The 24,732-nt window shown below is 42.3% G+C and overlaps 2 protein-coding genes across 2 annotated transcripts in view; one reads left to right on the forward strand and one right to left on the reverse strand.

Moving 5' to 3' along the window:
• The window catches only part of LOC309832710 (ATP-binding cassette sub-family A member 17-like), a gene marked incomplete at both ends in the record, with an annotated part of 91,510 nt that overhangs the window by 61,764 nt on the left and 5,014 nt on the right, over nt 1-24,732 (reverse strand).
• LOC309832916 (phospholipid-transporting ATPase ABCA3) overlaps nt 21,843-24,732 on the forward strand; it is a 44,514-nt gene continuing 41,624 nt past the window's right edge. The window contains exon 1 of the mRNA XM_082670965.1: nt 21,843-21,950. The gene's annotated coding sequence lies outside the window, so the exon portion shown is untranslated. The remainder of the gene's footprint in view (nt 21,951-24,732) is intronic.

The raw sequence follows: 24,732 nt of genomic DNA on the forward strand, positions 1-24,732 counted from the left end.
GCATTTGGGATCCCAGCTCTATGGGGAGATGGTCTCCTGTGAGACGTCCCTCCTGAATGAGGCTTGACTTTTTCTTCTTTCCCTCTGTGCCTTACAAGGCTTGAAACTACATCTCAGTTCCCCCTCATATGATGCAGTTTTCATAAGAAGCAGTTTGAGGACTCCACTGACCTCTCTGGGTTCTTTCCTTCTTAAGAAAAATATCTAAGAATATGGAAATATTTTAACAATACAGTAAATAAAAAGTAGGTTACAAAGAGTTCATACAAAATGATCCTATTTTTGTTAGAAAAAGGGCAGGAAGGGTGTATGTGAGGTTTTAAACAGCACTTGTATCTGGGTGATAGAATTATGAGTAAATTTTCCTTTTATCCTATATATGGTTTTTTTTGTTGTTGTTGTTCTTTTGTTTCCTTAGCCTTATTTAGGTTTCTTTTTAAACACACACATATACATACACACATATTTGGTTAAATTGCACAAAATAGCATACATACAGGAAGGCATATGAAACACAAATGTTCAGTTTAATGAACAATTATAAAATTAAAATCTAAGTAATTACCCCTTGGATCAAGAAATAAAATATTTTTACCCAATGCTGTTTGTCTTGATGGTTCCTTACTGTCTATTTAGTTCTTTAATACTTTTAAGAACATATTTAAATATTTATCCAGCATCTGTTTTTCAGAAAGAGGGTTGGTCCAAATAACCTAGCCTGCCGTGTTACCAGAAGCAGAACAGCAATAATCTTTTTCCCAGAAATTCCCAGGAAAAAATCTAAGTGTTTCCTTGAGTCTTACTGAGTTATGTGTCTTCCCTGGACGAATCCCTATAGCAAGGGGACTGCCAAGTGCAGACTGGTGTAGACAGAGGTTACATGACTCATCCTGAGCCCAGGGTGGAGTCATCATGGGCTCAGAGTGGGAGAGGGATCAGGCCTCCAGGGAGAAATAGGCTGTGCATATATCAAAAGGGTCGATAGATGCTGTGAAGAAAAAAACCCAGAAGTCTACCACAGTTTGGAAGGGATCGTCAAACTATTGTTTGTCCTTACTTCTAGGGTGGAGGATTTGCTTAGGGGAATGGCATGAAGAGGGGAGTTTAACTTTTATTATCTTTTTATACTGTTTGAAATTTTCAGTGCAAGGAGTTCTTGTATTTATTGTAAATTTTAAGATGCTTTAAAAAAATTTTTTAATTCCAGAAAAATACATCCCTAACAGTTAACAAAGAATTCTGGGAAGTGGGATTAGGGATGGGAACTTTAACTTTTTACATTAAACACTGCATTGTGTCATGTATCATTCTGTAATAAGGAGAGAGGGAGGAAAAGAAGGCATTAAACTGTTTGAGGACAAAAAGTGAGCAAGGAAGACTCCAATGGAAATGGCAGGGAGGTAAAAATAGATGAAGATTACAGTATCACAGCATTCAAAGCAGTAGAGAATTCCAAAGAGATGGATGAAAGCATCCCTGTCACAATGAGGACAAAGAAAAGAAGATGGGAAAGAAAGCACTGGATTTGGCAATTAGCAAGGCATCTTTCCCTTCCTGATGTCTGCAAATCTAGTCCCTTCCAATCACTCTTCCAGAGAATAACCAGATAAACCTTTTTAAAACAAATTACATTGCAGCATAACCTGTCTTCTTAAAACCCCTTCAATGGCTCCTTCTGCATGTAGAAGAAAACCCTAACACTCTAACAAGGCCTGCAAAGCTCTGCATTATGTGGCTCCTACAGACATTTCAAACCTCATCTAACTCTCTCAACTTACTTCAGCTTCCCTTGATGACTTTCAGATCCTCAAACACCTCAGGGCCTGGCTACTCGCTGTGCCCCTGCCTGGATAGGCCCTGACTCCTGAAACACACCACCCTCCTATTTCCTATGGCTTGTTCTTTATCATCATGTTTTATCTAACTTATCACCTCACCACGGAGGAATTCTGTTTTTTTTTTCTTTTAATTTCGTAATCTCATACTTATGAAAGGTAACTGAATTAGAATAATATTTTAGAATACTAGGCAAACATAAAGCACAACTTTCAAAACAGTAGTTCCCACACATTATACCACTGAGGTCCTTTAAAAGAATTGTCTTCATTGAGTGGCACTCAATGCTGAGAGAGGAGAGCTCTTTCTTTCCATGTTCTACCTTATATATTATTAGAATACCTTATAAAAACATATATTACAATTATAGGAACTTTGAAAAGTTACTCCATATTTTGAAAAATTTTATCTACCTAACTGCATTCATTCAATAAATATGTAGTGAGTACCTACTGTGTGCCAGGCACAGTGTATGAACAAAACACACATAGTCTTCTGCCTTCACGGAGGTGGAACCTAGCAGGGAAAGGCAGACAGTGCACAGGAAGCAGTGAGTGGCAATGTAATTAAACATTTATCAAAATGCTATGAACATATCCAATGGGATTCTGTGAGAGAGAAAAAGGCAGAGATGGGAAACCTAAAACCTACATTCCTAAGTGCCATTTTAGCTGAAACCTTAATGATAAAAAGGAGCAACCCACAGGAAGAGCAAAACATTTTGTCAGAAGGGAGGAAAGACTCACAGATTCCGGGAATTGAAAGGTGGCAACACCACCAGTATGGGAGCCCAAGGAAGAGAGGAAGCCAGCAAGACTGGGGAAGGGTCTGGTTGACTGCCAGTGCAACGGAAGTCACTGAAGGGGCTGAATCGGGAGACTGGCCAGATCCCACAGATCTTTTAAAGATCTTTTTGGCTCCACGTAGAGACTGGATGAGAATGGGACAAGAAGACGAGGAAAGAGACCAGTTAAAAGGCTAATTCAGAAACTCTGAATGTTTCCTGTCTTTTATTAGTCAGAGACATATTATGACTGCAAACCAGGATTAATATGAGATAACCAGTGTCGCTACAGTAAATTAAAAACAAATACTTAACATTTTAACTAGCCTTGAAGCCTTGTGACATAAATATACAAGTCTCTTGTGCATTGTGTGAAATAGTAACTATACCTTGTGAACTGGTTTCCCCCAACTACCACCTTTGCAGACTGTTCAGAATTCGGAGACCCCAGATTTGGAATCAGTATTGTAAGAACTCACAGGAAAAAACTTCAAACTATACTTTATAAAAATGTCCTCTCTATCCTTCCCGCATCTTTATGTCTAACCTTCAAACTCAACACCAAAGGTTTTTTCCACACTTTCAGTGATACTCTTCAAAGTTTCACTTTTGGAAGGGATATAAACTAGTTGAAATCTATTTTTCAGAGGATATTGAATGAAGAATTCTGGCAGTGAAGTGATATCAATTGCACAGTAGTTGACAGGAGGTCTATTTCCTGGCAAACTACCAAAATGAAGACACATTACAATTGCAGAAAATAGTAATGGCATCAAGATTTCAAGGACTGTTACCAGAGTCTTTGGTTTCTAAAATAAAAACAAAAGCCGTATGTTAATCCAAAATAGAACACAAGCATTAAATGGCTACGTGGCAAATGTTCTTCCATTAAGAATGTTTTCAATCAACTTTACTTCACTAAAATATATATTATATATATAAATAAAAGAATGTGTTCATTTCTTCCAGCCTCCCTGTACAACACATGACAAAGAAAAAAACAATGAGAATTAGCTAGAAACATCTCCTTTTATTTTTTCTATAACAATGGCTAGAAATCAGTAACAATGATGCTACCTTCAATAATTAGGGCTAACAGAACTACTGTGAAAACATGGCTCATTTGCAGAAAAGGGCCCCTTTACAAGTAAAGTTCTTAATTTTTTCTTTACTCCATTATTAGAAACGAATTTAACTAAATCTTTCAGTTCCTCCCAAGGACACTCACATTTTCCCTACAGATAACCATACCTACCTTTAAAATGAAATTCTTCCAGAGAAGAAGTTTTAAGTTCCTGAACATCGTCATTTTTCTAGCTGAAGAGGAGGGATCATCACTAGTTGGGAAACAAATGGGGCAAATATTATGCGTAACATAAAAATGTTGAATTACTCTTTCATCCTTGAAAAGCTTTCTTCTCTTAGGCTTTCAGAACATCGTTCTGGACTACTTTTCCTCCTTCCTTTCTAGCAGTTCCTTCTCTTTTTTGGTGACTCCTCCTCCCTTCCCCACCCTCTAAATATTAATGTGCTCCAGGGCTCCATCTGTGGACTCATCTCTTTTCCAGCGGCACTCACTCTGAAGGTGCTCTCACTCACTATTTTGGGTTTAAATCCATCTACATGATGACTTTTATACTTTTTTTTTTTGTGGTACGTGGGCCTCTCACTGTTGTGGCCTCTCCCGTTGCGGAGCACAGGCTCTGGACGCACAGGCTCAGCGGCCATGGCTCACGGGCCCAGCCGCTCCGCGGCATGTGGGATCTTCCCGGACCGGGGCACGAACCCGTGTCCCCTGCATCGGCAGGCGAACTCTCAACCACTGCACCACCAGGGAAGCCCTACATGATGACTTTTAAATTTATATTTCCAGCCTTGACCTTGCCTCTAACTCTAGACCCAAATGCCCAATTGCCTGCTTGCCATCTCCACTTAACCCGTCAAAACGGGGCTACTCATATTTCTTCTAAAACAGATCATCCTACAGTCTTCCTCATCTCAATGAATGTCAGTTCCACTCTTTGAGTTACACAGGGTTACTGACTGTACTTAAAAAATATACCCAGAATTCAATCTCTTTTCACCACCCCTTCTCTTATCACCCTGGTCCAACACCACCTCATCTCTTGCCTGGATTTCTGCAAGAGCCTCCTCAGTGGTATCAATGTGTCTGCTCCTGCCACCCTGTGATCCATTCTCCCTTCAGTAGCAAGAGTGATCCTGTTCAAGTCGGGTCACACCCACTCCTTTGCTCAAAACTCTCTAATGGCTTGCATTTCGCTCCAAGAAAGAGCCTAGCCTTTATGATGAGCTACAAAGTTCTAGGGGATACACCCCGTTACCTCGCTCATCTCTTCTCACTTCATTTCCTGGTCTACTTTCCCTCCTTCTCCCGCTCCTGTATCACAGACCTAGAACAGAGAAACCACAGTTCTGCCTCAAACCTTTGCATTTGCTATTTCCTCTGCCCAGCACACACTTCCCTCATGTGTTGACATAGCTAGCTCTCCTACTTCTTTCAGATCTTTATTTAAAAGTCACTTTCTCAATGAGGCCTTTCCTGATCATCCTATATAAAATTTCAAAACCACTAAACATTTTGTATCAATCTTCCCTGTTATTTTTGCTTCTTAGCACTTTTAAACTATTTAACGTGGTATTTATTTAACATATTTATCGATTTAATATGATTTCCCTACTAGAATTCACGTGCTCCATGAAGGCAGGGAATTTTTTTGTCTTTTTTTTTTTCTTCACCATTGAATCCACAGACACAAGAGTAGGGCCAGTATGTGGTAGTCATTCAGCAATACTGAATGAATGAATTAATTAATTAAAGGGTAGGCAATTTTTGTAGGCATGTGGTTGGAACAGACGTGATTGTGAGGAAAGAAAAACACTTTGGATAGCACCAAGTTACTTCCCTTTTCAGTCTTTGTTTCCCAAGTATAACATATGCTTTAATTTTTAGATACTACCACAATGAGCTTTTCTTTTTCAGAAAAACATTTTTCCATTGAGGAAATATGCATACTTTTCCTCCAGTTAAAGTATCTCTGACATTGTGCATTAGAAATTAAAGAAACTGGCACTTCCCTGGAAGTCCAGTGGTTATGAATCCATGCTCCCAATGCAGGGGGCACAGGTTCGATCTCTGGTTGTGGAACTAAGATCTCGCATGCCGCACCACGCGGCCAAAAAAAAAAAAAGAAAGAAATTAAAGAAACAGCATTATGAATAGTACATGAAATATCACTGAATTGTACAATTTAAAATGGCTAATTATGTGTTATGTGAATTTCCCCTCGATGAACAAAAGTAGTGAATGTAGTGATACACTTATTTAGTCAGCTACTGCTGCCATAAACGTATATGGCAAACACCACACCAGAACTCAGTGGCCTACAACAACAGGCATTTATTTCCTGCTTATGGGTCTGCTGGAAAGTTGTGGCTGTACTGGCCTCCTGGGATTGCCTGGACTTATCTTCAGGCCTGTCATGGGCTCAATTGTTTCTCCCCCACCAAATTCACATGTTGAAGTCCTAACCCTCAGTACCTCAGAATGTGACTGCATTTGGAGTTAGGGCCTTTAAAGAGGTGATTCAGTTTAAATGAGGTTGTTAGGGTGGGCCCTAATCCAATCTGACTGGTGTTCTTAGAAGAGGAGGAAATCTGGATGCACAAAGAGGAGCCAGGGATGCATGGGCACAGAGGAAAGACCATGTGAGGACACAGCAAGAAGACAGCCACCTGCAAGTCGAAGAGAAAAGTCTCAGAAGAGCGCAAACCTGCTGACACCTAGATCTTGGACTTCTAGGCTCCAAAACTGTGAGAAAATAAATTTCTGTTCTTTAAGTCACCTTATCTGTGGTATTGTGTTATAGCAGCCCTAGCAAACTAATACAGATTTGCTCTATGTGTCTCCTCAGACCAGCTTCCAGCTGGAGCATGTTGTTCTAATAGCAAGAGGCCAAGCCAAACCACACAGATATGCTGAAAGCTTCTGCTCATACAACACTTGCTAAGCATTCCACTGGCCAGAGCAAACCCCACAGCCAAGCCCGGTATTAGCACAACAGCGAAAGAAACTCTGACTCCTCTAGTGGGGGGCACTGCAGCATCACATGGTAAAGGGCACAGATGTAAAATTTCATACAAGGAAAGAGTGAAGAACCAGGAACAATATCCACCTACCAAAACATTCAGGGCTTCCCTGGTGGCGCAGTGGTTGAGAGTCTGCCTGCCGATGCAGGGGACACAGGTTCGTGCCCCGGTCCGGGAAGATCCCACATGCCGCGGAGAGGCTAGGCCCGTGAGCCATGGCTGCTGAGCCTGTGCGTTTGGAGCCTGTGCTCCGCAATGGGAGAGGCCACAACAGTGAGAGGCCCGCGTACCGCAAAAAAAAAAAGAATCCCAAAACATTCAGCATTTAATTCTTTAAAAGTTGGCGTTAGAATTTGACAACCCTAACCCTCACCATGTAGATGAGGAAGTATTTTGGCTCATTACTGGTGCAACACAAATAAAAAGTAACAGCCAGGGACAATGAGAATACACGGTTTTCTCCAACCACATTTACAGTTCAATGGACAGGAAAAAAATAAGAGCAGGTAGAGGTTTTCATATCTTTTTAAAGTTTGTGATAATACAGGTAGACTGTTTCTTTTAAAAGAACGTTTATTGGGCTTCCCTGGTGGCGCAGTGGTTAAGAATCCACCTGTCAATTCAGGGGACACAGGTTCGAGCCCTGGTCCAGGAAGATCCCACATGCCACGGAGCAACTAAGCCTGTGCGCCACAACTACTGAGCCTGTGCTCTAGAGCCCATGTGCCACAACTACTGAAGCCCGCACACCTAGAGCCCATGCTCCGCAACAAACAGAAGTCACCGCAATGAGAAGCCCGCACACTGCCACGAAGAGTAGCCCTCGCTCGCTGCAACTAGATGCAACTAGAGAAAGCCTGCACGCAGCAACGAAGACCCAACACAGCCATAAATAATTTTTTTTTAAAGTTTATTTAGATGCTTGTAATGTACAATAACTGGCAATTATGCATTAAAGCAATTATGTTTTGAAGGCACTGTGTCTGAGCAAAATGATATCATAAAAAGACCAGTAATGGAGCTCATTTTCATGGAACCCAGCAGTGGAAAATAAGCCTAGTAAAGGAAAATAATATATACAAAGGAAAACATTATAGCACAAGTAAAGTGAGAATCAAAAGAGATGCACTTAAGGATAAGCAAACTTAAGGACAAATGAAACAGAATAAAAGTCTAGCAAGACCTCACAGGTATAAGGTCACTTGATTTATAACAAAGCTGACACTGCAGAACACAGGGAAACAGTCTTCAACAAATGGCTCAGAGTCAATTGGCTGTCCACATGGAAAACAATGTATATTGACTCCTGCCTCCACTGCACACAGAACAGCACTTCAGGGGAAATAGAGATCGCAATGTGAAAGGTAAAACAATGACGTTTTTAAGGAAAAAAAAATAGAACATATTCATGACCTTGAAGTAGGTAAACCTACTTCATTGGGTTAGCTGCAAACCACTAAATATAAAGAAAAAACGCTAAATGGAATTATATCAAAATTAAGTATCTTTGTTCCATGAAAGACATCTACAACACACATCTGACAAACAACTGGTATACAGAATATTTAAAGAGCTCCTATAAGTCACTAAGAAAAAGACAGACATCCCAGTAGAAAAATAGGCAAGAGATTTGAACAGATGACTTCCAAAATAGAATACCAAATGGCTAATAAACATGAAAAAGTGTTCAACCTATCTGGTCATCAGGGAAATGCATTTTAAAACCAAGAGCTGACACTGAGATGGAGATTTCTGCACAGGAAGTTTACTGGAGAGCACTCTCAAAATCAGTGCTTTGGAGAGTAAAGGAAGCAGGCCTGGGCAGAGAGAAGCCAGGCTGCAATGCAGTCAGAATAAAGGCCTCAGTCATTTCTGCAGGATCACAACATCACAACCAAACACAAACTATGATGAATTATCAGCCTCAAGCTCAATTATGAGGACAGGATTCAAACAGGCCCCAGATAAGTAGGAAGGGGATTAAGGAAAGTCCATTTATGCTATATTTGGGAAAACAGATGACTGAGATAGAAAAAGAAAAAATGGGCTTAAAATAAGCAATACAGCAACTATTCAGAATTTCTACAAGAACATATTACTACCCTTTGACCCACCAATCCCACTTCTAGGAATCTACTCTACAGACATACTTGCACAAGTATGAAATGACATATGTACAAGGTTATTCATTGCAGCAGTGTTCATAACAGCAAAGAATTGTAAACAGCCCAGTATTCATCAATAGGGGATTAGTTATAAAAACTATTATTTATCTAACAATGAAGTAATGTGCAATCTTGAAAAAAAAGGAAGAGCTCTATGTACTAGCAGAAATCTGGGATCTGCAAGATATATGTGAGAAAATATATTTTCTTATTTATAATAAATGTGAGAAAATATATGAGAAAAAGAATAGAGACAAAAAAATAGAAATAAGATTATAGATAGAAAAGATTAAAAGATATGCAAGATGCAGATAATTAATATTCCTGAAATAGAGAATGCTGTGTTGGTCTTCTTGGGCTGCCATAACAAATACCATAGACTCGATGGCTTAAACAACAGAAATTTATTTTCTTACAGTTCTGGGGGCTAGAAGACTGAGATCAGGGTGCCAGCATAGTCAGGTCCCAGTGAGAGCTTACTTCTTGGCTTACAGATGGCCACCTTCTCACCGTGTCCACCCATGATGGAGAAAGACTTCCCTCTCTTTTCCTCTTCTTATAGGACCAGTCCTATCAGATTAGGGCCCTACTCTTATGGCCTCATTTAACCTCAATTACCTAAAAACTCTATCTCCAGATGAGTCCCATTGGGAGTTCGGGCTTCAACATATGAATTTTAGGGGAATACAATTCAATCCATAGCAAATGGCATAATTAGAACAGAAATATATATATATATTTAAATACGTGTGTATTAGGAGAAAATGTGTCAAATGAAGGAATAGCTAAATCAGAAAAAAAAAGTGTTTTAAAGATCCTCATGTTCCAATAAAAACCTAAATAGAACTGTAAAAATAGAGACCATCCTGGTGAATCACTGAACTTCAAGGATAAAGAAAGACTCCTACAAGCATCCAGGCAAAAAAAAACCCCCAAAATACCAACTCAAATCACTGACCAGAAGGGAGAAAATCAGTCCACCCTCTCTCAGTCCTCTCCCCAGAGACTGTCAGCAGACAGTACAGGAATATCCTCAGAGGATGGAGGCAAAAGAGTACAATTCTGGGGCTTCCCTGGTGGCGCAGTGGTTGAGAGTCCGCCTGCCGATGCAGGGGACGCGGGTTCGTGCCCCGGTCCAGGAGGATCCCACATGCCGCGGAGCGGCTGGGCCCGTGAGCCATGGCCGCTGCGCCTGTGCGTCCGGAGCCTGTGCTCCGCAATGGGAAAGGACACAGCAGTGAGAGGCCCGCGTACCGCAAAAAATATAAATAAATAAAAATTAAAAGAGTACAATTCTAAGATGTTATAATCAACTAAGTTAACAGGCAGACATTTTCAAGCTCGCAAACATCGATGGACCCATAAACACCCTTGAAAAAAATTGAGGATGAAATGCAATCAGTGCTCAAATGATTCCAAATAACTCAGAAATGGGGCAGCTTTCACAAGAAAGTACTTGTAGTGGGCACTGAATTTAATGCGCATCTCAAACTTGAAGTGTCCACAAAGGTACTCTTGATTTTATCCTCTCTGCCTTTTCTACTGTCCACCTCAGTAAATGGTAAGTCTATACCAGCTGCTTAAGCCAAAAATTTAGGTTTTAACCTTAATCTCTTTCCCTCACCTCTCATATCAAATCCATCAGTAAGTCCTGATGGTTCTGTCTCTGAAAGATATCTCAATGTCATCCACTTCTTTTCTTGTTTCAGTTACAAGTATCAGAAGTCCAATTCAACCTAGCTTAAGCACCCGCCCTCCCCCTGAAAAGGATTCATTACTCACATTACTTTCCAGTCCAAAGTGGAATAAACTACAGAACACAGCTGAATCCAAGTATTCAAATAATGTAATCAAAGTTTGTCTCTCTCTCTCTCTTCATTCTACTTTTCTTTGTGTATCTTCTTGTCAGGCAGTCTCTAAATACATGGTGGGGTGGGGGGCGGAGATGGCCCCCAGGAGCTCTAGGCTTATATCAAAATCCCAGAGAGAAGAGTGTCTCCTTCCTGGTAGTTCCTAGGAGGACGCTTATTGGGTTAGCTTGGGTCCCAGCAGAGTGGCAGGTGGAAGGAGGGTATGGAAAATGGGGGAGAAGAGGTCAGCACCTCCTGAACTATATGGAATAGTTACCCCACACACACATACACACACCAAAGAAGGTTTCTATTACCAGCAGAAATGGGGTGTGTGTGCACAAAGCATACCTCCTTTGCTCTCCACAAAACAGAAATCCTTCCTACATACAAAATTTCCAAACTTCTCAGCCTAATATAATAAACCAACTATGTGCAACATAAAACACACTTGCTCCCTCTTCAAAAGATCTGCTAGGTTTTGTGCAGTTTCTGTATCCAAGATCAAGGCTAGGCTGTCTGGGCAATGTGCATTTCTCTGGTCCTGGTCTACATGTGACTCCCTGGGCTATGGTAGTTTGGGCTAAAAGATGAGAATATGACCACCCAAGTCATCCAACATACACTGAAAGAGGGAAAACTGGTTGTATTTGCCATACTTCATGGCCTTTCGTAAGTAGGGAATAGGAGGCAATTTCCCTTCTGAGCAGCTGCAGAACCTTAGTAGCCCACTTCTTACTGGTGTGATTTTGAGAAACACCTAGAGACTAACTTAGGGGTTGAACAATCACAGAATTTTGCTTATTAAACATTCCCCCCATGCCCCAGAAATAAAACTCCAGTAAAATATCAGTCAGTTGCCAGTCAATTTACATTATGTTGGCTCCTTAAGCTAGGAACTAAAACCAGATACTCTGTCCAACCACAGGACTTGAGTTTGGATGGCAGCCATGGAGTTCTGTCTCTTTCTACAGATAAGGTCTCTCAGGTTCTCAGTTTACTACTTCTAGAAGACTTGACCCCTGACTCCAAAAGGACTGAGATATTGATGTGGTTCACTGAAATTAGTTTAGTGGAGTTCTTGTTGAAAATACTTTCTAAATGAAAATTCATCATTGCTGGTGTAATTCTGACTTAAAGTGGGCATTCAAATCATCTTTGGGGTCAAAACGTCCACCATATGAAAAAGGGGTCAATATAAGTGGGTCAGAAAAGTTCATACACATCCATGGACTATTCATGAAGACAGAGTTGTGTCAACCATAAAGAAAATGTCAGATTCTAAAAAGTTGAATAATGCTGACCATATTCCTAGACCAAAATGCACTGAAAGTAAATATTAATAAAATAAAAGTACTAAGCACAGGAAAAACAAACAAAAAAACAAAAAAAAACACTGCAAACCTTTGAAAATTAAAAACTCTCTCCTAAACCACAAAACACTACATAGACCAGGAAAATGAGACTCTATAGGCCATAGACTGGCAGAAAACATTTACAGAAGACATATGTCATAAAGGATTGTTATCCAAAATATAAAAAGAACTCATATAACTCAATAGTAAGAAAATGAACAATCAGATTTAAAAAATGAAAAAAAATTTAATGAGCAAAAGACCTGAACTAAGGAAATGACAAATAAGTACATAAAAAGAGGCTCAACATCATTCATCATAGTGAATTGCAAATTAAAACAACAATGAGATACCACTACACACCTATTAGAAGGGCCAAAATCCAAAATACTGACAATATCAAATGCTGGCTAGGACATGGAACAACAGGAAGTCTCATTCATTAATGGTAGGAATACAAGATGGAACAGCCACTTTGGAAGACAGTTTTGCAGTTTCCACATATTCTTACCATACAATTCAGCAAATGTGCTCCTTGGCATTTACCCAAATGAGATGAAAAACTATGTCCATACAAAAATCGGCACACAGATGTTTATAGCAATTTTACTCACAATTGCCCAAACTTGGAAACAACCAAGATGTTCTTCAGTAGGTGAATGGAAAACAACCTGTGGTACACATAGACAATGAAATATTATTCAGTGCTAAAAAGAAATGAACTATCAACCATGAAAGACATGGAGAAAACTTAAATGCATATTACTAAGTGAGAGAAGCCAATCTGAAAAGCCTACACACTGTAAGATTTCAATGATATGACATTCTGGAAAAGGCAAAACTATGGAGACAGTGAAAGGATCAGTGGTTGCCTGGGGTTGTTGGGGAGGGAGGGATGAATTGGTGACGCACAGAGGATTTTTAGGGCAGTGAAATTATTGTGTATGGTACTATAATGGTGGATACATGTCATTATACATTTGTCAAGACCCATAGAATGTACAACACCAAGAGTGAACCCTACTGTAAACTATGGACTTTGGGGAAAAATGATGTTTATAATGGAAGAGGCTGTGTCTGTAAGGGGACAAGGAGTATATGGAAAATCTCTGTATCTTCCTCTAAATCTTGCTGTGAACCTAAAACTGCTCTAAAAAATAAACTCTATTTAAAAAACTATACCGATGCAAAATTGTATCAACAGGAAAATTCATAATCCTAAACCCCTTCACTATTAAATTAGAAAATTTTAAAAGTCATACAAATTAAATTAAAAATCAATTAATTGGGAATGTGTGTAATTTTTTATTACACGGACCATACAGTTCCTTAAACTGATTCAAGGAACTAGGTCTGTGCAGTTACACAGCTGCAAGAGCTTCTTATAGGTCATTAACATCTTTATCACCCACTGTTAGGGATACTAAGGATGTGTATGATGCTTTAGCTTAATGAAAGTGTTGTTGATGAGAGGAAAGAAAGGCAGTCCTTCTTAAACAAAATATAGATGTAATCAAATGTTCCATTTATGTAGTTATAACTTGAAAGGTATTTTTAAAATATGATAGTTGAGATTCTGGCAAGAAGAGGATCACTGTTATAGTACGTATGACTATCTCTAGTGTATAACAACCCTTTCCAATTGAAAGAATTGTTTATGTAATGTGTTTTCTTAATTCTAAATTTCTTAGAAACACAAGATATTGTTTCATAGCAGAGAGTTTAAATTTAAAAAGAGAAAAGAAGGATTGACAGTTGGGAAATAAAACCCCTAAAATAAATAATCCACTAGCACACCAAGTCAACACAAAAAGGGAGCCAACACACTGACATATTAATTAAGAATAAAAAAGGGAGTTAAGATTTATCCTTCTAAACTATTCCAAAAAGTTGCAAAGGAAGGAATGCTTCCAAACTCATTCTATGAGGCCAGCATCACCCTGATAACAAAACCAGACAAAAATATCACACAAAAAAAGTAAATTACAGGCCAATATCACTGGTGAACATAGATGCAAAAATTCTCAACAAAATATTAGCAAACCAAATTCAACAACACATTAAAAGGATCATACACCATGATCAGGTGGGATATATCCCAAGGATGCAAAGGTGGCTCAATATCCACATATCAATCCATATGATATACCACATTAACATACTGAAGAATAAAAACCATATGATTTCTCAATAGATGCAAAAAAAAGCTTTTAACAAAATTTAACATCAATTTATGATAAAAACTCTCCACAAAGTGGGTATAGAGGGACCATTCCACAACCTAATAGGGCCATATATGATAAGCCCACAGCTAACATAATACTCAACAGTGAAAAGCTGAAAGCATTTCCTCTAAGATCAGGAATAAGACAAGGATGTCCACTCTTGCCACTTTCATTCAACGTAGTATTGAAAGTCCTAGCCATAGCAATCAGACAAGAAAAAGAAATGAAAGGAATCCAAATTGGAAAGGAAGACGAAATAGGCAAACTACCTGAAAAAGACTTCAGAGTAATGATAGTAAAGATGATCCAAAATCTCGGAAACAGAATGGAGAAAATACAAGAATCATTTAACAAGGATCTAGAAGAACTAAAGAGCAAACAAACAGTGATGAACAACACAATTACTGAAATTAAAAATACTCTAGAAGGAATCAATAGCAGAATAACTGAGGCAGAAGAACGGATAAGTGAGCTGGAAGATAAAACGGTGGGAATAACTGCCAGGGAGCAGAATAAAGAAAAAAGAATGAAAAGAATTGAGGACAGTCTCAGAGACCTCTGGGACAACATTAAACACAACACCTTTTTTTTTTTTTTTTTTTGCGGTATGCAGGCCTCTCACCGTTGTGGCCTCTCCCATTGCGGAGCACAGGCTCCAGACGTGCAAGCTCAGTGGCCATGGCTCACGGGCCCAGCCACTCCACAGCATGTTGGATCCTCCCGGACCAGGCACAAACCCACGTCCCCCCCCCGCATCGGCAGGCAGACTCTCAACCACTGCGCCACCAGGGAAGCCCAACATCATTTGAATTATAGGAGTCCCAGAAGAAGAAGGGAAAAAGAAAGGGTCTGAGAAAATATTTGAAGAGATTATAGTTGAAAACTTCCCTAACATGGGAAAGGAAATAGTTAATCAAGTCCAGGAAGCACAGAGAGTACCATACAGGATAAACCCAAAGAGAAACACGCCGAGACACATATTAATCAAACTATCAAAAATTAAATCCAAAGAAAAAACATTAAAAGCAGCAAGGGAAAAGCAACAAATAACATACAAGGGAATCTCCATAAGGTTAACAGCTGATCTTCAGCAGAAACTCTGCAAGCCAGAAGGGAGTGGCAGGACATATTTAAAGTGATGAAAGGGAAAAACCTACAACCAAGATTACTCTACGGAGCAAGGATCTCATTCAGATTCAATGGAGAAATTAAAACCTTTACAGATAAGCAAAAGTTAAGAGAATTCAGCACCACCAAACCAGCTTTACAACAAATGCTAAAGGAACTTCTCTAGGCAGGAAACACAAGAGAAGGAAAAGACCTACAATAACAAGCCCAAAACAATTAAGAAAATGGTAATAGGAACATACATATCGATAACTACCTTAAATGTAAATGGATTAAATGCTCCCACCAAAAGACACAGACTGGCTGAATGGATACAAAAACAAGACCCATACATATGCTGTCTACAAGAGACCCACTTCAGACCTAGGGACACATACAGACGGAAAGTGAGGGGGTGGAAAAAGATATTCCATGCAAATGGAAATCAAAAGAAAGCTGGAGTAGCAATTCTCATACCAGACAAAATGGACTTTAAAATAAAGACTATTACAAGAGACAAAGAAGGACACTACATAATGATCAAGGGATCAATTCAAAGAAGATATAACAATTGTAAATATTTATGCGCCCAACATAGGAGCATCTCAATACATAAGGCAAATGCTAACAGCCATAAAAGGGGAAATCGATAGTAACACAATAATAGTAGGGGACTTTAACATCCCACTTTCACCAATGGACAGATCATCCAAAATGAAAATAAATAAGGAAACACAACCTTTAAATGACACATTAAACGAGATGGACTTAATTGATATTTATAGGGCATTCCATCCAAAAACAACAGAATACACATTCTTCTCAAGTACTCATGGAACATTCTCCAGGATAGAGTGTATCTTGGGTCATAAATCAAGCCTTGGTAAATTTAAGAAAATTGAAATCGTATCAAGTATCTTTTCTGACCACAATGCTATGAGACTAGATATGAATTACAGGAAAAAAACTGTAAAAAATACAAACACATGGAGGCTAAACAATACACTAGTAGATAACCAAGAGATCACTGAGGAAATCAAAAAAAACCTAGAAACAAATCACAATGAAAACACGATGACCCAAAACCTATGGGATGCAGCAAAAGCAGTTCTAAGAGGGAAGTTTATAGCAATACAATCCTACCTCAAGAAACAAGAAACATCTCAAATAAACAACCTAACCTTACACCTAAAGCAATTAGAGAAAGAAGAACAAAAAAATCCCCAAAGTTAGCAGAAGGAAAGAAATCATAAAGATCAGATCAGAAATCAATGAAAAAGAAATGAAGGAAACAATAGCAAAGATCAATAAAACTAAAAGCTGGTTCTTTGAGAAGATAAACAAAATTGATAAACCATTAGCCAGACTCATCAAGAAAAAAAGGGAGAAGACTCAAATCAACAGAATTAGAAATGAAAAAGGAAACGTCACAACTGACACTGCAGAAATACAAAGGATCATGACAGATTACTACAAGCAACTATATGCCAATAAAACGGACAATCTGGAAGAAATGGACAAATTCTTAGAAAAGCACAACCTTCCGAGACTGAACCAGGAAGCAATAGAAAATATAAACAGACCAATCACAAGCACTGAAACTGTGATTAAAACTCTTCCAACAGGGCTTCCCTGGTGGCGCAGTGGTTGAGTCCCCCTGCTGACGCAGGGGACACGGGTTCGTGCCCTGGTCCGGGAAGATCCCACATGCCGCGGAGCAACTAGGCCTGTGAGCCATGGCCACTGGGCCTGTGCATCCGGAGCCTGTGCTCCGCAACGGGAGAGGCCACAACAGTGAGAGGCCCGCGTACCACCAAAAAAAAAAAAAAAAAAAAAAAAATCTTCCAACAAACAAAAGCCCAGGACCAGATGGCTTCACAGGCGAATTCTATCAAACATTTAGAGAAGAGCTAACACCTATCCTTCTCAAACTCTTCCAAAATATAGCAGAGGGAGGAACACTCCCAAACTCATTCTAAAAGGCCACCATCACCCTGATACTAAAACCAGATGAAGATGTCACAAAAAAAGAAAACTACAGCCCAATATCTCTGATAAACATAGATGCAAAAATCCTCAACAAAATACTAGCAAACAGAATCCAACAGCACATTAAAAGGATCATACACCATGATCAAGTGGGGTTTATCCCAGGAATGCAAGGATTCTTCAATATACACAAATTAACCAATGTGATACACCATATTAACAAATTGAAGGATAAAAACCATATGATCATCTCAATAGATGCAGAAAAAGCTTTTGACAAAATTCAACTCCCATTTATGATAAAAAACTCTCCAGAAAGTGGGCATAGAGGGAACCTACCTCAACATAATAAAGGCCATATATGACAAACCCACAGCCAACATCGTTCTTAATGGTGAAAAACTGAAACAATTTCCACGATGATCAGGAACAAGACAAGGTTGCCCACTCTCACCACTCTTATTCAACATAGTTTTGGAAGTTTTAGCCACAGAAATCAGAGAAGAAAAAGAAGTAAAAGGAATCCAAATCAGGAAAGAAGTAAAACTGTCACTGTTTGCAGATGACATGACATTATACATAGAGAATCCTAAAGATGCTACCAGAAAACTACTAGAGCTAATCAATGAATTTGGTAGAGTAGCAGGATACAAAATTAATGCATAGAAATCTCTTGCATTCCTATACACTAATGATGAAAAATCTGAAAGAGAAATTAAGGAAACACTCCCATTTACCACTGCAACAAAAAGAATAAAATACCTAGGCATAAACCTACCCAAGGAGACAAAAGACCTGTATGCAGAAAACTATAAGACACTGATGAAATAAATTAAAGATGATACAAACAGATGGAGAAATATACCATGGATTTATATGTTTTGATACATCGAATACTCACAACAATCCTATGAAGTGGGTACTATACAATCCCCATTTTCACAAGGAAACCAAGGCACAGAAAGTTAAGACATTAAGGTCTGGGATTCAATTTGAGGCTGTGTGGCCAGAGTCCATAACCAGTTTTAACCACTGCAATATAATGCCTCTTAATCACTGAATGAAGGAGTATGTGTACAGCCCTTAGTTTAGAAGGCATCCCCCAATTATAACATAGTCCTATGGAAGCAACTGGAAAAGCCCCATTCTAAAATTCTGCATTGGGGACTTCCCTGGTGGTGCAGTGGGTAAGACTCTGTGCTCCCAATGCAGGAGGCCCGGGTTCGATCCCTGGTAGGGGATCTAGATCCCACACGCATGAAACAACTCAGAGTTTGCATGCTGCAACTAAGGAGGCCGCCTGCCACAACTAAGACCCAGAGCAACCAAGTAAATTAATTAAATTAAATTAAATTAATTCTGCATTGAATATCAGTAACTACCATACAACAAAAATACATATATAAGCATATGTAGGTATAGCTAGATAGTATTTGTGCCTCTCAAAAGAAACAGGTGCTAAAATATTGGTTTCATTTTAAAAATGCATATAGTATATATAGGTATATTATTATGTATGTCAGCCAACTATTACAATGACTAAGTTTACTGCCTTTTGTAAAGCCATAACATTTGTTTATGAGTGACACCATCGACTTTAACATTTGCCATCAATCTTTGAGAAATGTCTGAGCCATGTGAATCCCAAGAAGTATACCATGTAATTTCTATGCATATATTCATGGTATATAAATGTGAGTAATTCACGTACCAGAGAACATTAAAGAGCTCACAAACCTGAACACCTGGGTTCCGGTCTCATCTCTACTGTGTACTTTGAACAAAATTATGACCATTATGTGGGCCTCCCGATGGAAGGAGAAGACTAGATGGAGCATCTAGGTTTGTTCTGTTTTTTCAGTAGTGGGCCTTGAGCAGAACATTGGTGGATTTTTCAGTGATTGTTGAAAAGCATCAGAAGAGTCCAGCCCACTGTGGGCAGTTGTTTTTGAACAGGAGTCTAGAGCCTGGAATCTTTGCATGTGACCATCTGCCTTTGCCAGTGACCTTCACACCCTCCCGTTCATGATTATGATAATTGATAATAATTACAATAGCAGGCACCCTAACATGATTAAGAACAAAGATATAGAATTCTTTGCAGTTGTTTTTTTTTTCCTTAATAAATTTATTTATTTATTTATTTTTGGCTGTGTTGGGTCTTTGTTGCTGCACACGGGCTTTCTCTAGTTGCGGCGAGCGGGGCCCACTCTGTTACAGTGCGCAGGCTTCTCATTGTGGTGGCTTCTCTTGTTGCAGAGCATGGGCTCTAGGCGCTCAAGCTTCAACAGTTGTGGCACGTGGGCTCAGTAGTTGTGCCTCCCAGGCTCTAGAGCACAGGCTCAGTAGTTGTGGCACACGGGCTTAGTTGCTCCGCAGCATGTGGGGTCTTCCTGGACCAGGTCTCGAACCCGTGTCCCCTTCATTGGCAGGCAGATTCTTAACCATTGTGCCACGAGGGAAGTCCCCAGATGTCTGTCTTGATCTGCATGGTCATTCTTTTTCCTGTGCCCCTACCCTCACTTTCCATATAAGGAAAATTCTGAGTCAGCCAGTTCTGTTTCTGGATTTGGTTATGCAAAACTGGGATCAGGTTTAGAAGGGGTTTGAAAAAAAATTGCAAGGTGTAACCAATGTAAGTTAGAAATGGAAAGGATGGGTTCCTGAAATTAAAAAAGATTCAGAGAAGCAGGGTGAAGAGAAGGACGAGTCAGCCAGGTTCACAGAGTTTTTCCCAGCACTTTTGTTGGGAGGGAAGGGGTGCAGTCTGTGAGGAATAATGGGGAGAGACGGTTTTTAAGATGTTTGTCACATACTAATAATCCACTCTTCTACCTATCCAGTAATTGCCTTCAATTTTTTTTTCTGAATCCTCATTACAGAGACCAGACTATATAAGTCTCTAGTTATATTTCCATTATACTACCATTTATTTGGCATTTATGTGCCAGGTATTGCGATAAGCACTTATGTTTTTTTCTCATTTCACTTTGAAATACTAATTACCTTTGAGTTTGGTATTATTTTAATTTCAGGGATAGGAAATTGAGGTTCAGGAAGTTTAAATGCCATGCCTGCACTAGTTAGGGGATAGGGTCAAGATTTGAAGCCAGGTCTTTGTGACCCTTTCATTCAACAAATATCTATCAAATGCCTCCTCTGTGCCAGACATGCTAGGACCCTGGGATGTAGCCATGAACTAGACAAAGTCCCTTTACTCATGGAGCCCATCTTCTGGTGAGAGACAGAAAAAAATAAACAAACAAGTAAATAACACTACTTCAGATAATAAAAGATGTTAAGTAAACAAATGGGGCACTGAGACACTCTTATCACTAATCCATAAACAGTCTTGGGGGGCAGAGGTCTGCCTCCCGAATTGGGTCATTACTTTACGATTCAGTCAGTCTTGTCCTCATTCCAGAGGCGCGCTTGGAGCGGTGGCGGGGCCTGGCTGGTCAGCAGGCGGCGTCCTGGGACGGCGACCTCAACCAGGAGCCGCCACCTCAACCAGGAGCCGCCAGAGGCTGGGCAGAGGGAAGCAGGGCAGTTGGGCAGCCAGCCGGCAGGTGCACGTCGGGCCGCGGGAGGATCCTCGGAAATGATGGGCCGCTGGCGGCGCTCACGACCTGGGCAGTCGGGAGCCGAGGGGCCAGCCCGCGTGGACTGTTAGCCACGCGCCGCCCACGCCTCGAGACCCTCCGCCCCCGGTGATCCCTGTCGGGCCTCGGGACCCTCCCGTCCAAGGTGACCCCCAACCCAGCCTCACAACTCTCCCTGCTTCAGGGGACCCCGACCCGACCCGACCCGTGACCCTCCTGAGGTAACCCTGACCCTGACTCTCGACCCTCCTGCCTGAGGTGACCGCGAGGCCTCCCTGCCCCTCTGAACTGCGCCCCGGGACCGCGGCCACACTCAGGGACGCTGGGCCGTCCTGCCCACCCCAGGGTCGTTTTCTAGAAATTTCCTAGGAAGGTCCACCCCCAGGGCCTCTTCCGCCCAGCAGCGTTCGTGCCAGGCCTGAGGCAGCAAAGCGCCCTCCCTCCGTGAGGTGTACGGCGCCCAACAGAAAGACAGTGCTGGAGGGCAAATGGAGGATGGCCAGGGAAGGCAGAGGTTCGGGCGAAGACTACTTCAGCCGCCTGTAAGTCCCTACGGACCACGCGATTCTCCTACCGGATCCAGCCCTCGCCCAGACTCCCGCGTGTCGCCCCTCCTGCCGGCCTTGTAGCGGGCGCGCTGAGCCCTATGCACGCGCGATCAGGGGCGGGGCGTCCCGGGGCGGGGCTGGCACCCGCAGGGCGGCACACTGCGCATGCGCGGGCCGGCCGAGGGGCGCCTCCTTCAGGACCCCGAGCGGCCCGGTCCTCTGTCACTCGCGGGTCTCAGGCGCCCCCTCCCCGCCGTGGCGGCCTAGCAGTTGTCAGCAGCGGTCGCCGCCGCCGCGAGGCCAGAGCAGAGCCGGGAGCCGAGGGAGGGGACCCCGCGAGAGGGCAGCGCCCCGGCCGCTGCCGCCCGGGCGCTAAGGGTCGGTGAGTGTCCCAGAACCCGCCGCTCGCGCGCGCTGGCTCCCAAGGCTCGAGATTCGGGGGCCGCTTCCCCGCCCGGGGCCCCCTCCCCACCGCGGGCTGCCGCCCTCCCCGGCCGGGCACCCGGCCCCTCCCGCGGCCCTGCCCGGCCCCCGCCCTGCCCGCGGTCTCCTCCGGCGGCGCAGCAGGTGCATCTCCCAGCAGTGCAAGGCCGCCCTGACTCAGGCTTCCCCTCGGCGCGAGCCTCTGGGCGTGTCCTCATCCCCTCAGGCATTTCCCCAAAGCCGGCCCCCCCTTGGGGAAACGTTACCTTCCCGGAGCTAGAATCGTTGTGGAATCCTTTGTGCCGAGGCGAGGAGGGTGGACAGACATTTACCACGCTAAGACCCGCTGGCCTTCACCCGGCAGACAGTTTGAGCACTTGCCTGCTAAAGCCAGGCGGCATCACAGGCTGGGGAGCTGAGGCAGGCCCGCCAAGGATGCTGCTGGCTCATCTCTCGGTGCAGAGAGTCCCAGTGTGGGTGGGAATGCATCCCCGTAACGGAGTCCGCCCTGCTCCCAAACCCGCCTTCTCATGAGCCTCAGAATGGGGGTCCAGTGGTCCACTGTTAGTGGTGGGAGTTGTGTGGGGGACAGAAGGAAAGGGACCTCCTGGTCTAGGCAGAAGGGCCTGCAACAGCCCCGGTGCCCATGGTCAGTCTGTACTTGGTATGAATTTGTGTTTACATAGGTGTTGGCTCCTTCCTGAACTAGACTATAAGCTTCATGAGGGCAGGGACTATCTCCTAAATGAGTGCTTAGGACACATGCTTAGTGCATATTTGTCGCATGCATGAATGCCCCTCCTCACTTCCTTGGACGTTGCCTAATTAAAGCCTGTTACCTGATAGGGTTGTTTCTGTTTGCCCCTTTGCCTCCTGATCTGTGAGCTCCCTGAAGGCACAGATTGTCTCTTGTGGGGCTTGCACTTCTAGCACATAGCCAGCACCTGGCACATGAGAGGCGCTGAAGGAACGCTTGCTGAAGAAGTGGATGACACCCTGTAGCAGTGTGGAAATCCAGGCAAGGTGCAAGTGGAAGAGTTATGCTCTTTTCTCCTGAGCAGCTATATCATTTGATTCAGAACATTTTGATGCTGCCTTTTGTAAATGTGAAAAGGTTAAGGATGTTTTCCTTTAGAAAGTTAACATCATTGGAAAAGTAAAAGAAAGGGAAAACAGGTAAAAATGGATGCCATGGGAATCCCCACACCTTTTTAACTTCTCAGAGGTTTGTTTGGTTTTTTTAATTGAACACTTGCTTACTATATTTGACAAACAGGATGACATCTTTCCTTCTTTAAGGTGATCTATCATCATTCTGTTGAAACAGCCTTTTGGAACAAGAGAGGGAGCTAAAGCTGTTGGTTTTTTTTTTTTTTTTTTCTGAGTTACTAGCTTTCCACAGTGCATATGCCAGGCAGTCCGTGGGAACCTGTTTTAACTTAGTCTCAACTGGGAAAGCCCAGGTAAGACTCCCTAGTTGACAGTTTCTTTTCCAGCCCTGCTTCCTGAAACAGCAGTAGACTCCTCTGCTATTGAGTCTGTTACGGGGCGGGGAGCATTCTAGAACTCTGGGGAGAATGATGGGCAAGGCTCTGTGCACGATCGGGGACCTTAGGATGGAGCTAAAGAGATGATTTATTCACAAGTAACTGACCTAAGACAGAAAGAGATAAGTGCTACATGAGACATCCAGAAAAGCTGCCTCAAGTATGCAAAGGTGGAGGGATGGCTTTCGACAAGAGCAGAAGGTTTCAACCCTGACTCCATGTTAGAATCACCCGGGAAAGAGTCCCATGCCCAGGCCACAGCCCAGAATCTCCAGGGGTGGGCCTCCAGCATCAGTTTCTGTCTTAAATTATCCCAGAAGATTCCATTGTGAAGCCAAGACAAAGAACCCCTGAACCAGTCAGGGTTGTCGGTGGCGGCTTCACAGAGGAGCCAGACCTGGACTGGGAAATGATAGGAAGGATTTCAGAAAGTAGAGATGGGAATGGTGGGTGATACTCCAAGCCGACAAAACCACAGAAGGCCCACACACTCCCGGGAAAGTGTAAGGTGTGGCAGTCCCTGTCCTGGGAGACTTGGACAGTGCCTGTCGCTCCGACTGGCTGAGTCGTTCGCCACATTTGGAGAGATTTGGAGTCAACGGGCAGATAAGTGTGGTTGCAGGAGCTGAGTAATGAGCTTGCTGCCTTGCTTGTTGAAGAAGATCCATGGTTACCTCTCTCTGGGGATTCTCAATTGCCTCCTTACCTCGTTTCCTACACCTAGAGAGGCAGAAGGCTAGCAGGACGGGGAATGGGCCCGAGGCTGCAGCAGGGGTTAGGAGAGCAGGCAGTGGCACAGATTTTGTAGAACTCTCTCCTGATAGCCTCCTCTGGGCCACACCTTTGGCTCAAAAATATACCCCACCACTCCCTGCCAGGAGCTCCAGTGTAAACTCAGAGCCACATGATTCTGAGGAGCCCGCCGCCCTGACCCAGGACAGCACAGGTGGTGGCATTGAGTGTGAGACCTGTAAACTAGGTCTCCATCTGGGCCTCCCAATGCAAATGACCATGGCCTTGAACCTGGCCTCATGGGGCTCTTGGACAATGACTGCGGCTTGTGGCATTTGTTCCCACCTTAACCACACAAGGGTCATTTCTGTAAATAAGTTGTCCACAAGCTTTTTTCCTGTTCACTGCTATATGTAAAAGAATTGAGCATGCACCACCATACGTTTTATTTATTTATTATAA

The sequence above is a fragment of the Grampus griseus genome (genome assembly GCF_964374135.1).
Source record: "Grampus griseus genome assembly, chromosome: 14".
Classification (NCBI taxonomy): domain Eukaryota; kingdom Metazoa; phylum Chordata; class Mammalia; order Artiodactyla; family Delphinidae; genus Grampus; species Grampus griseus.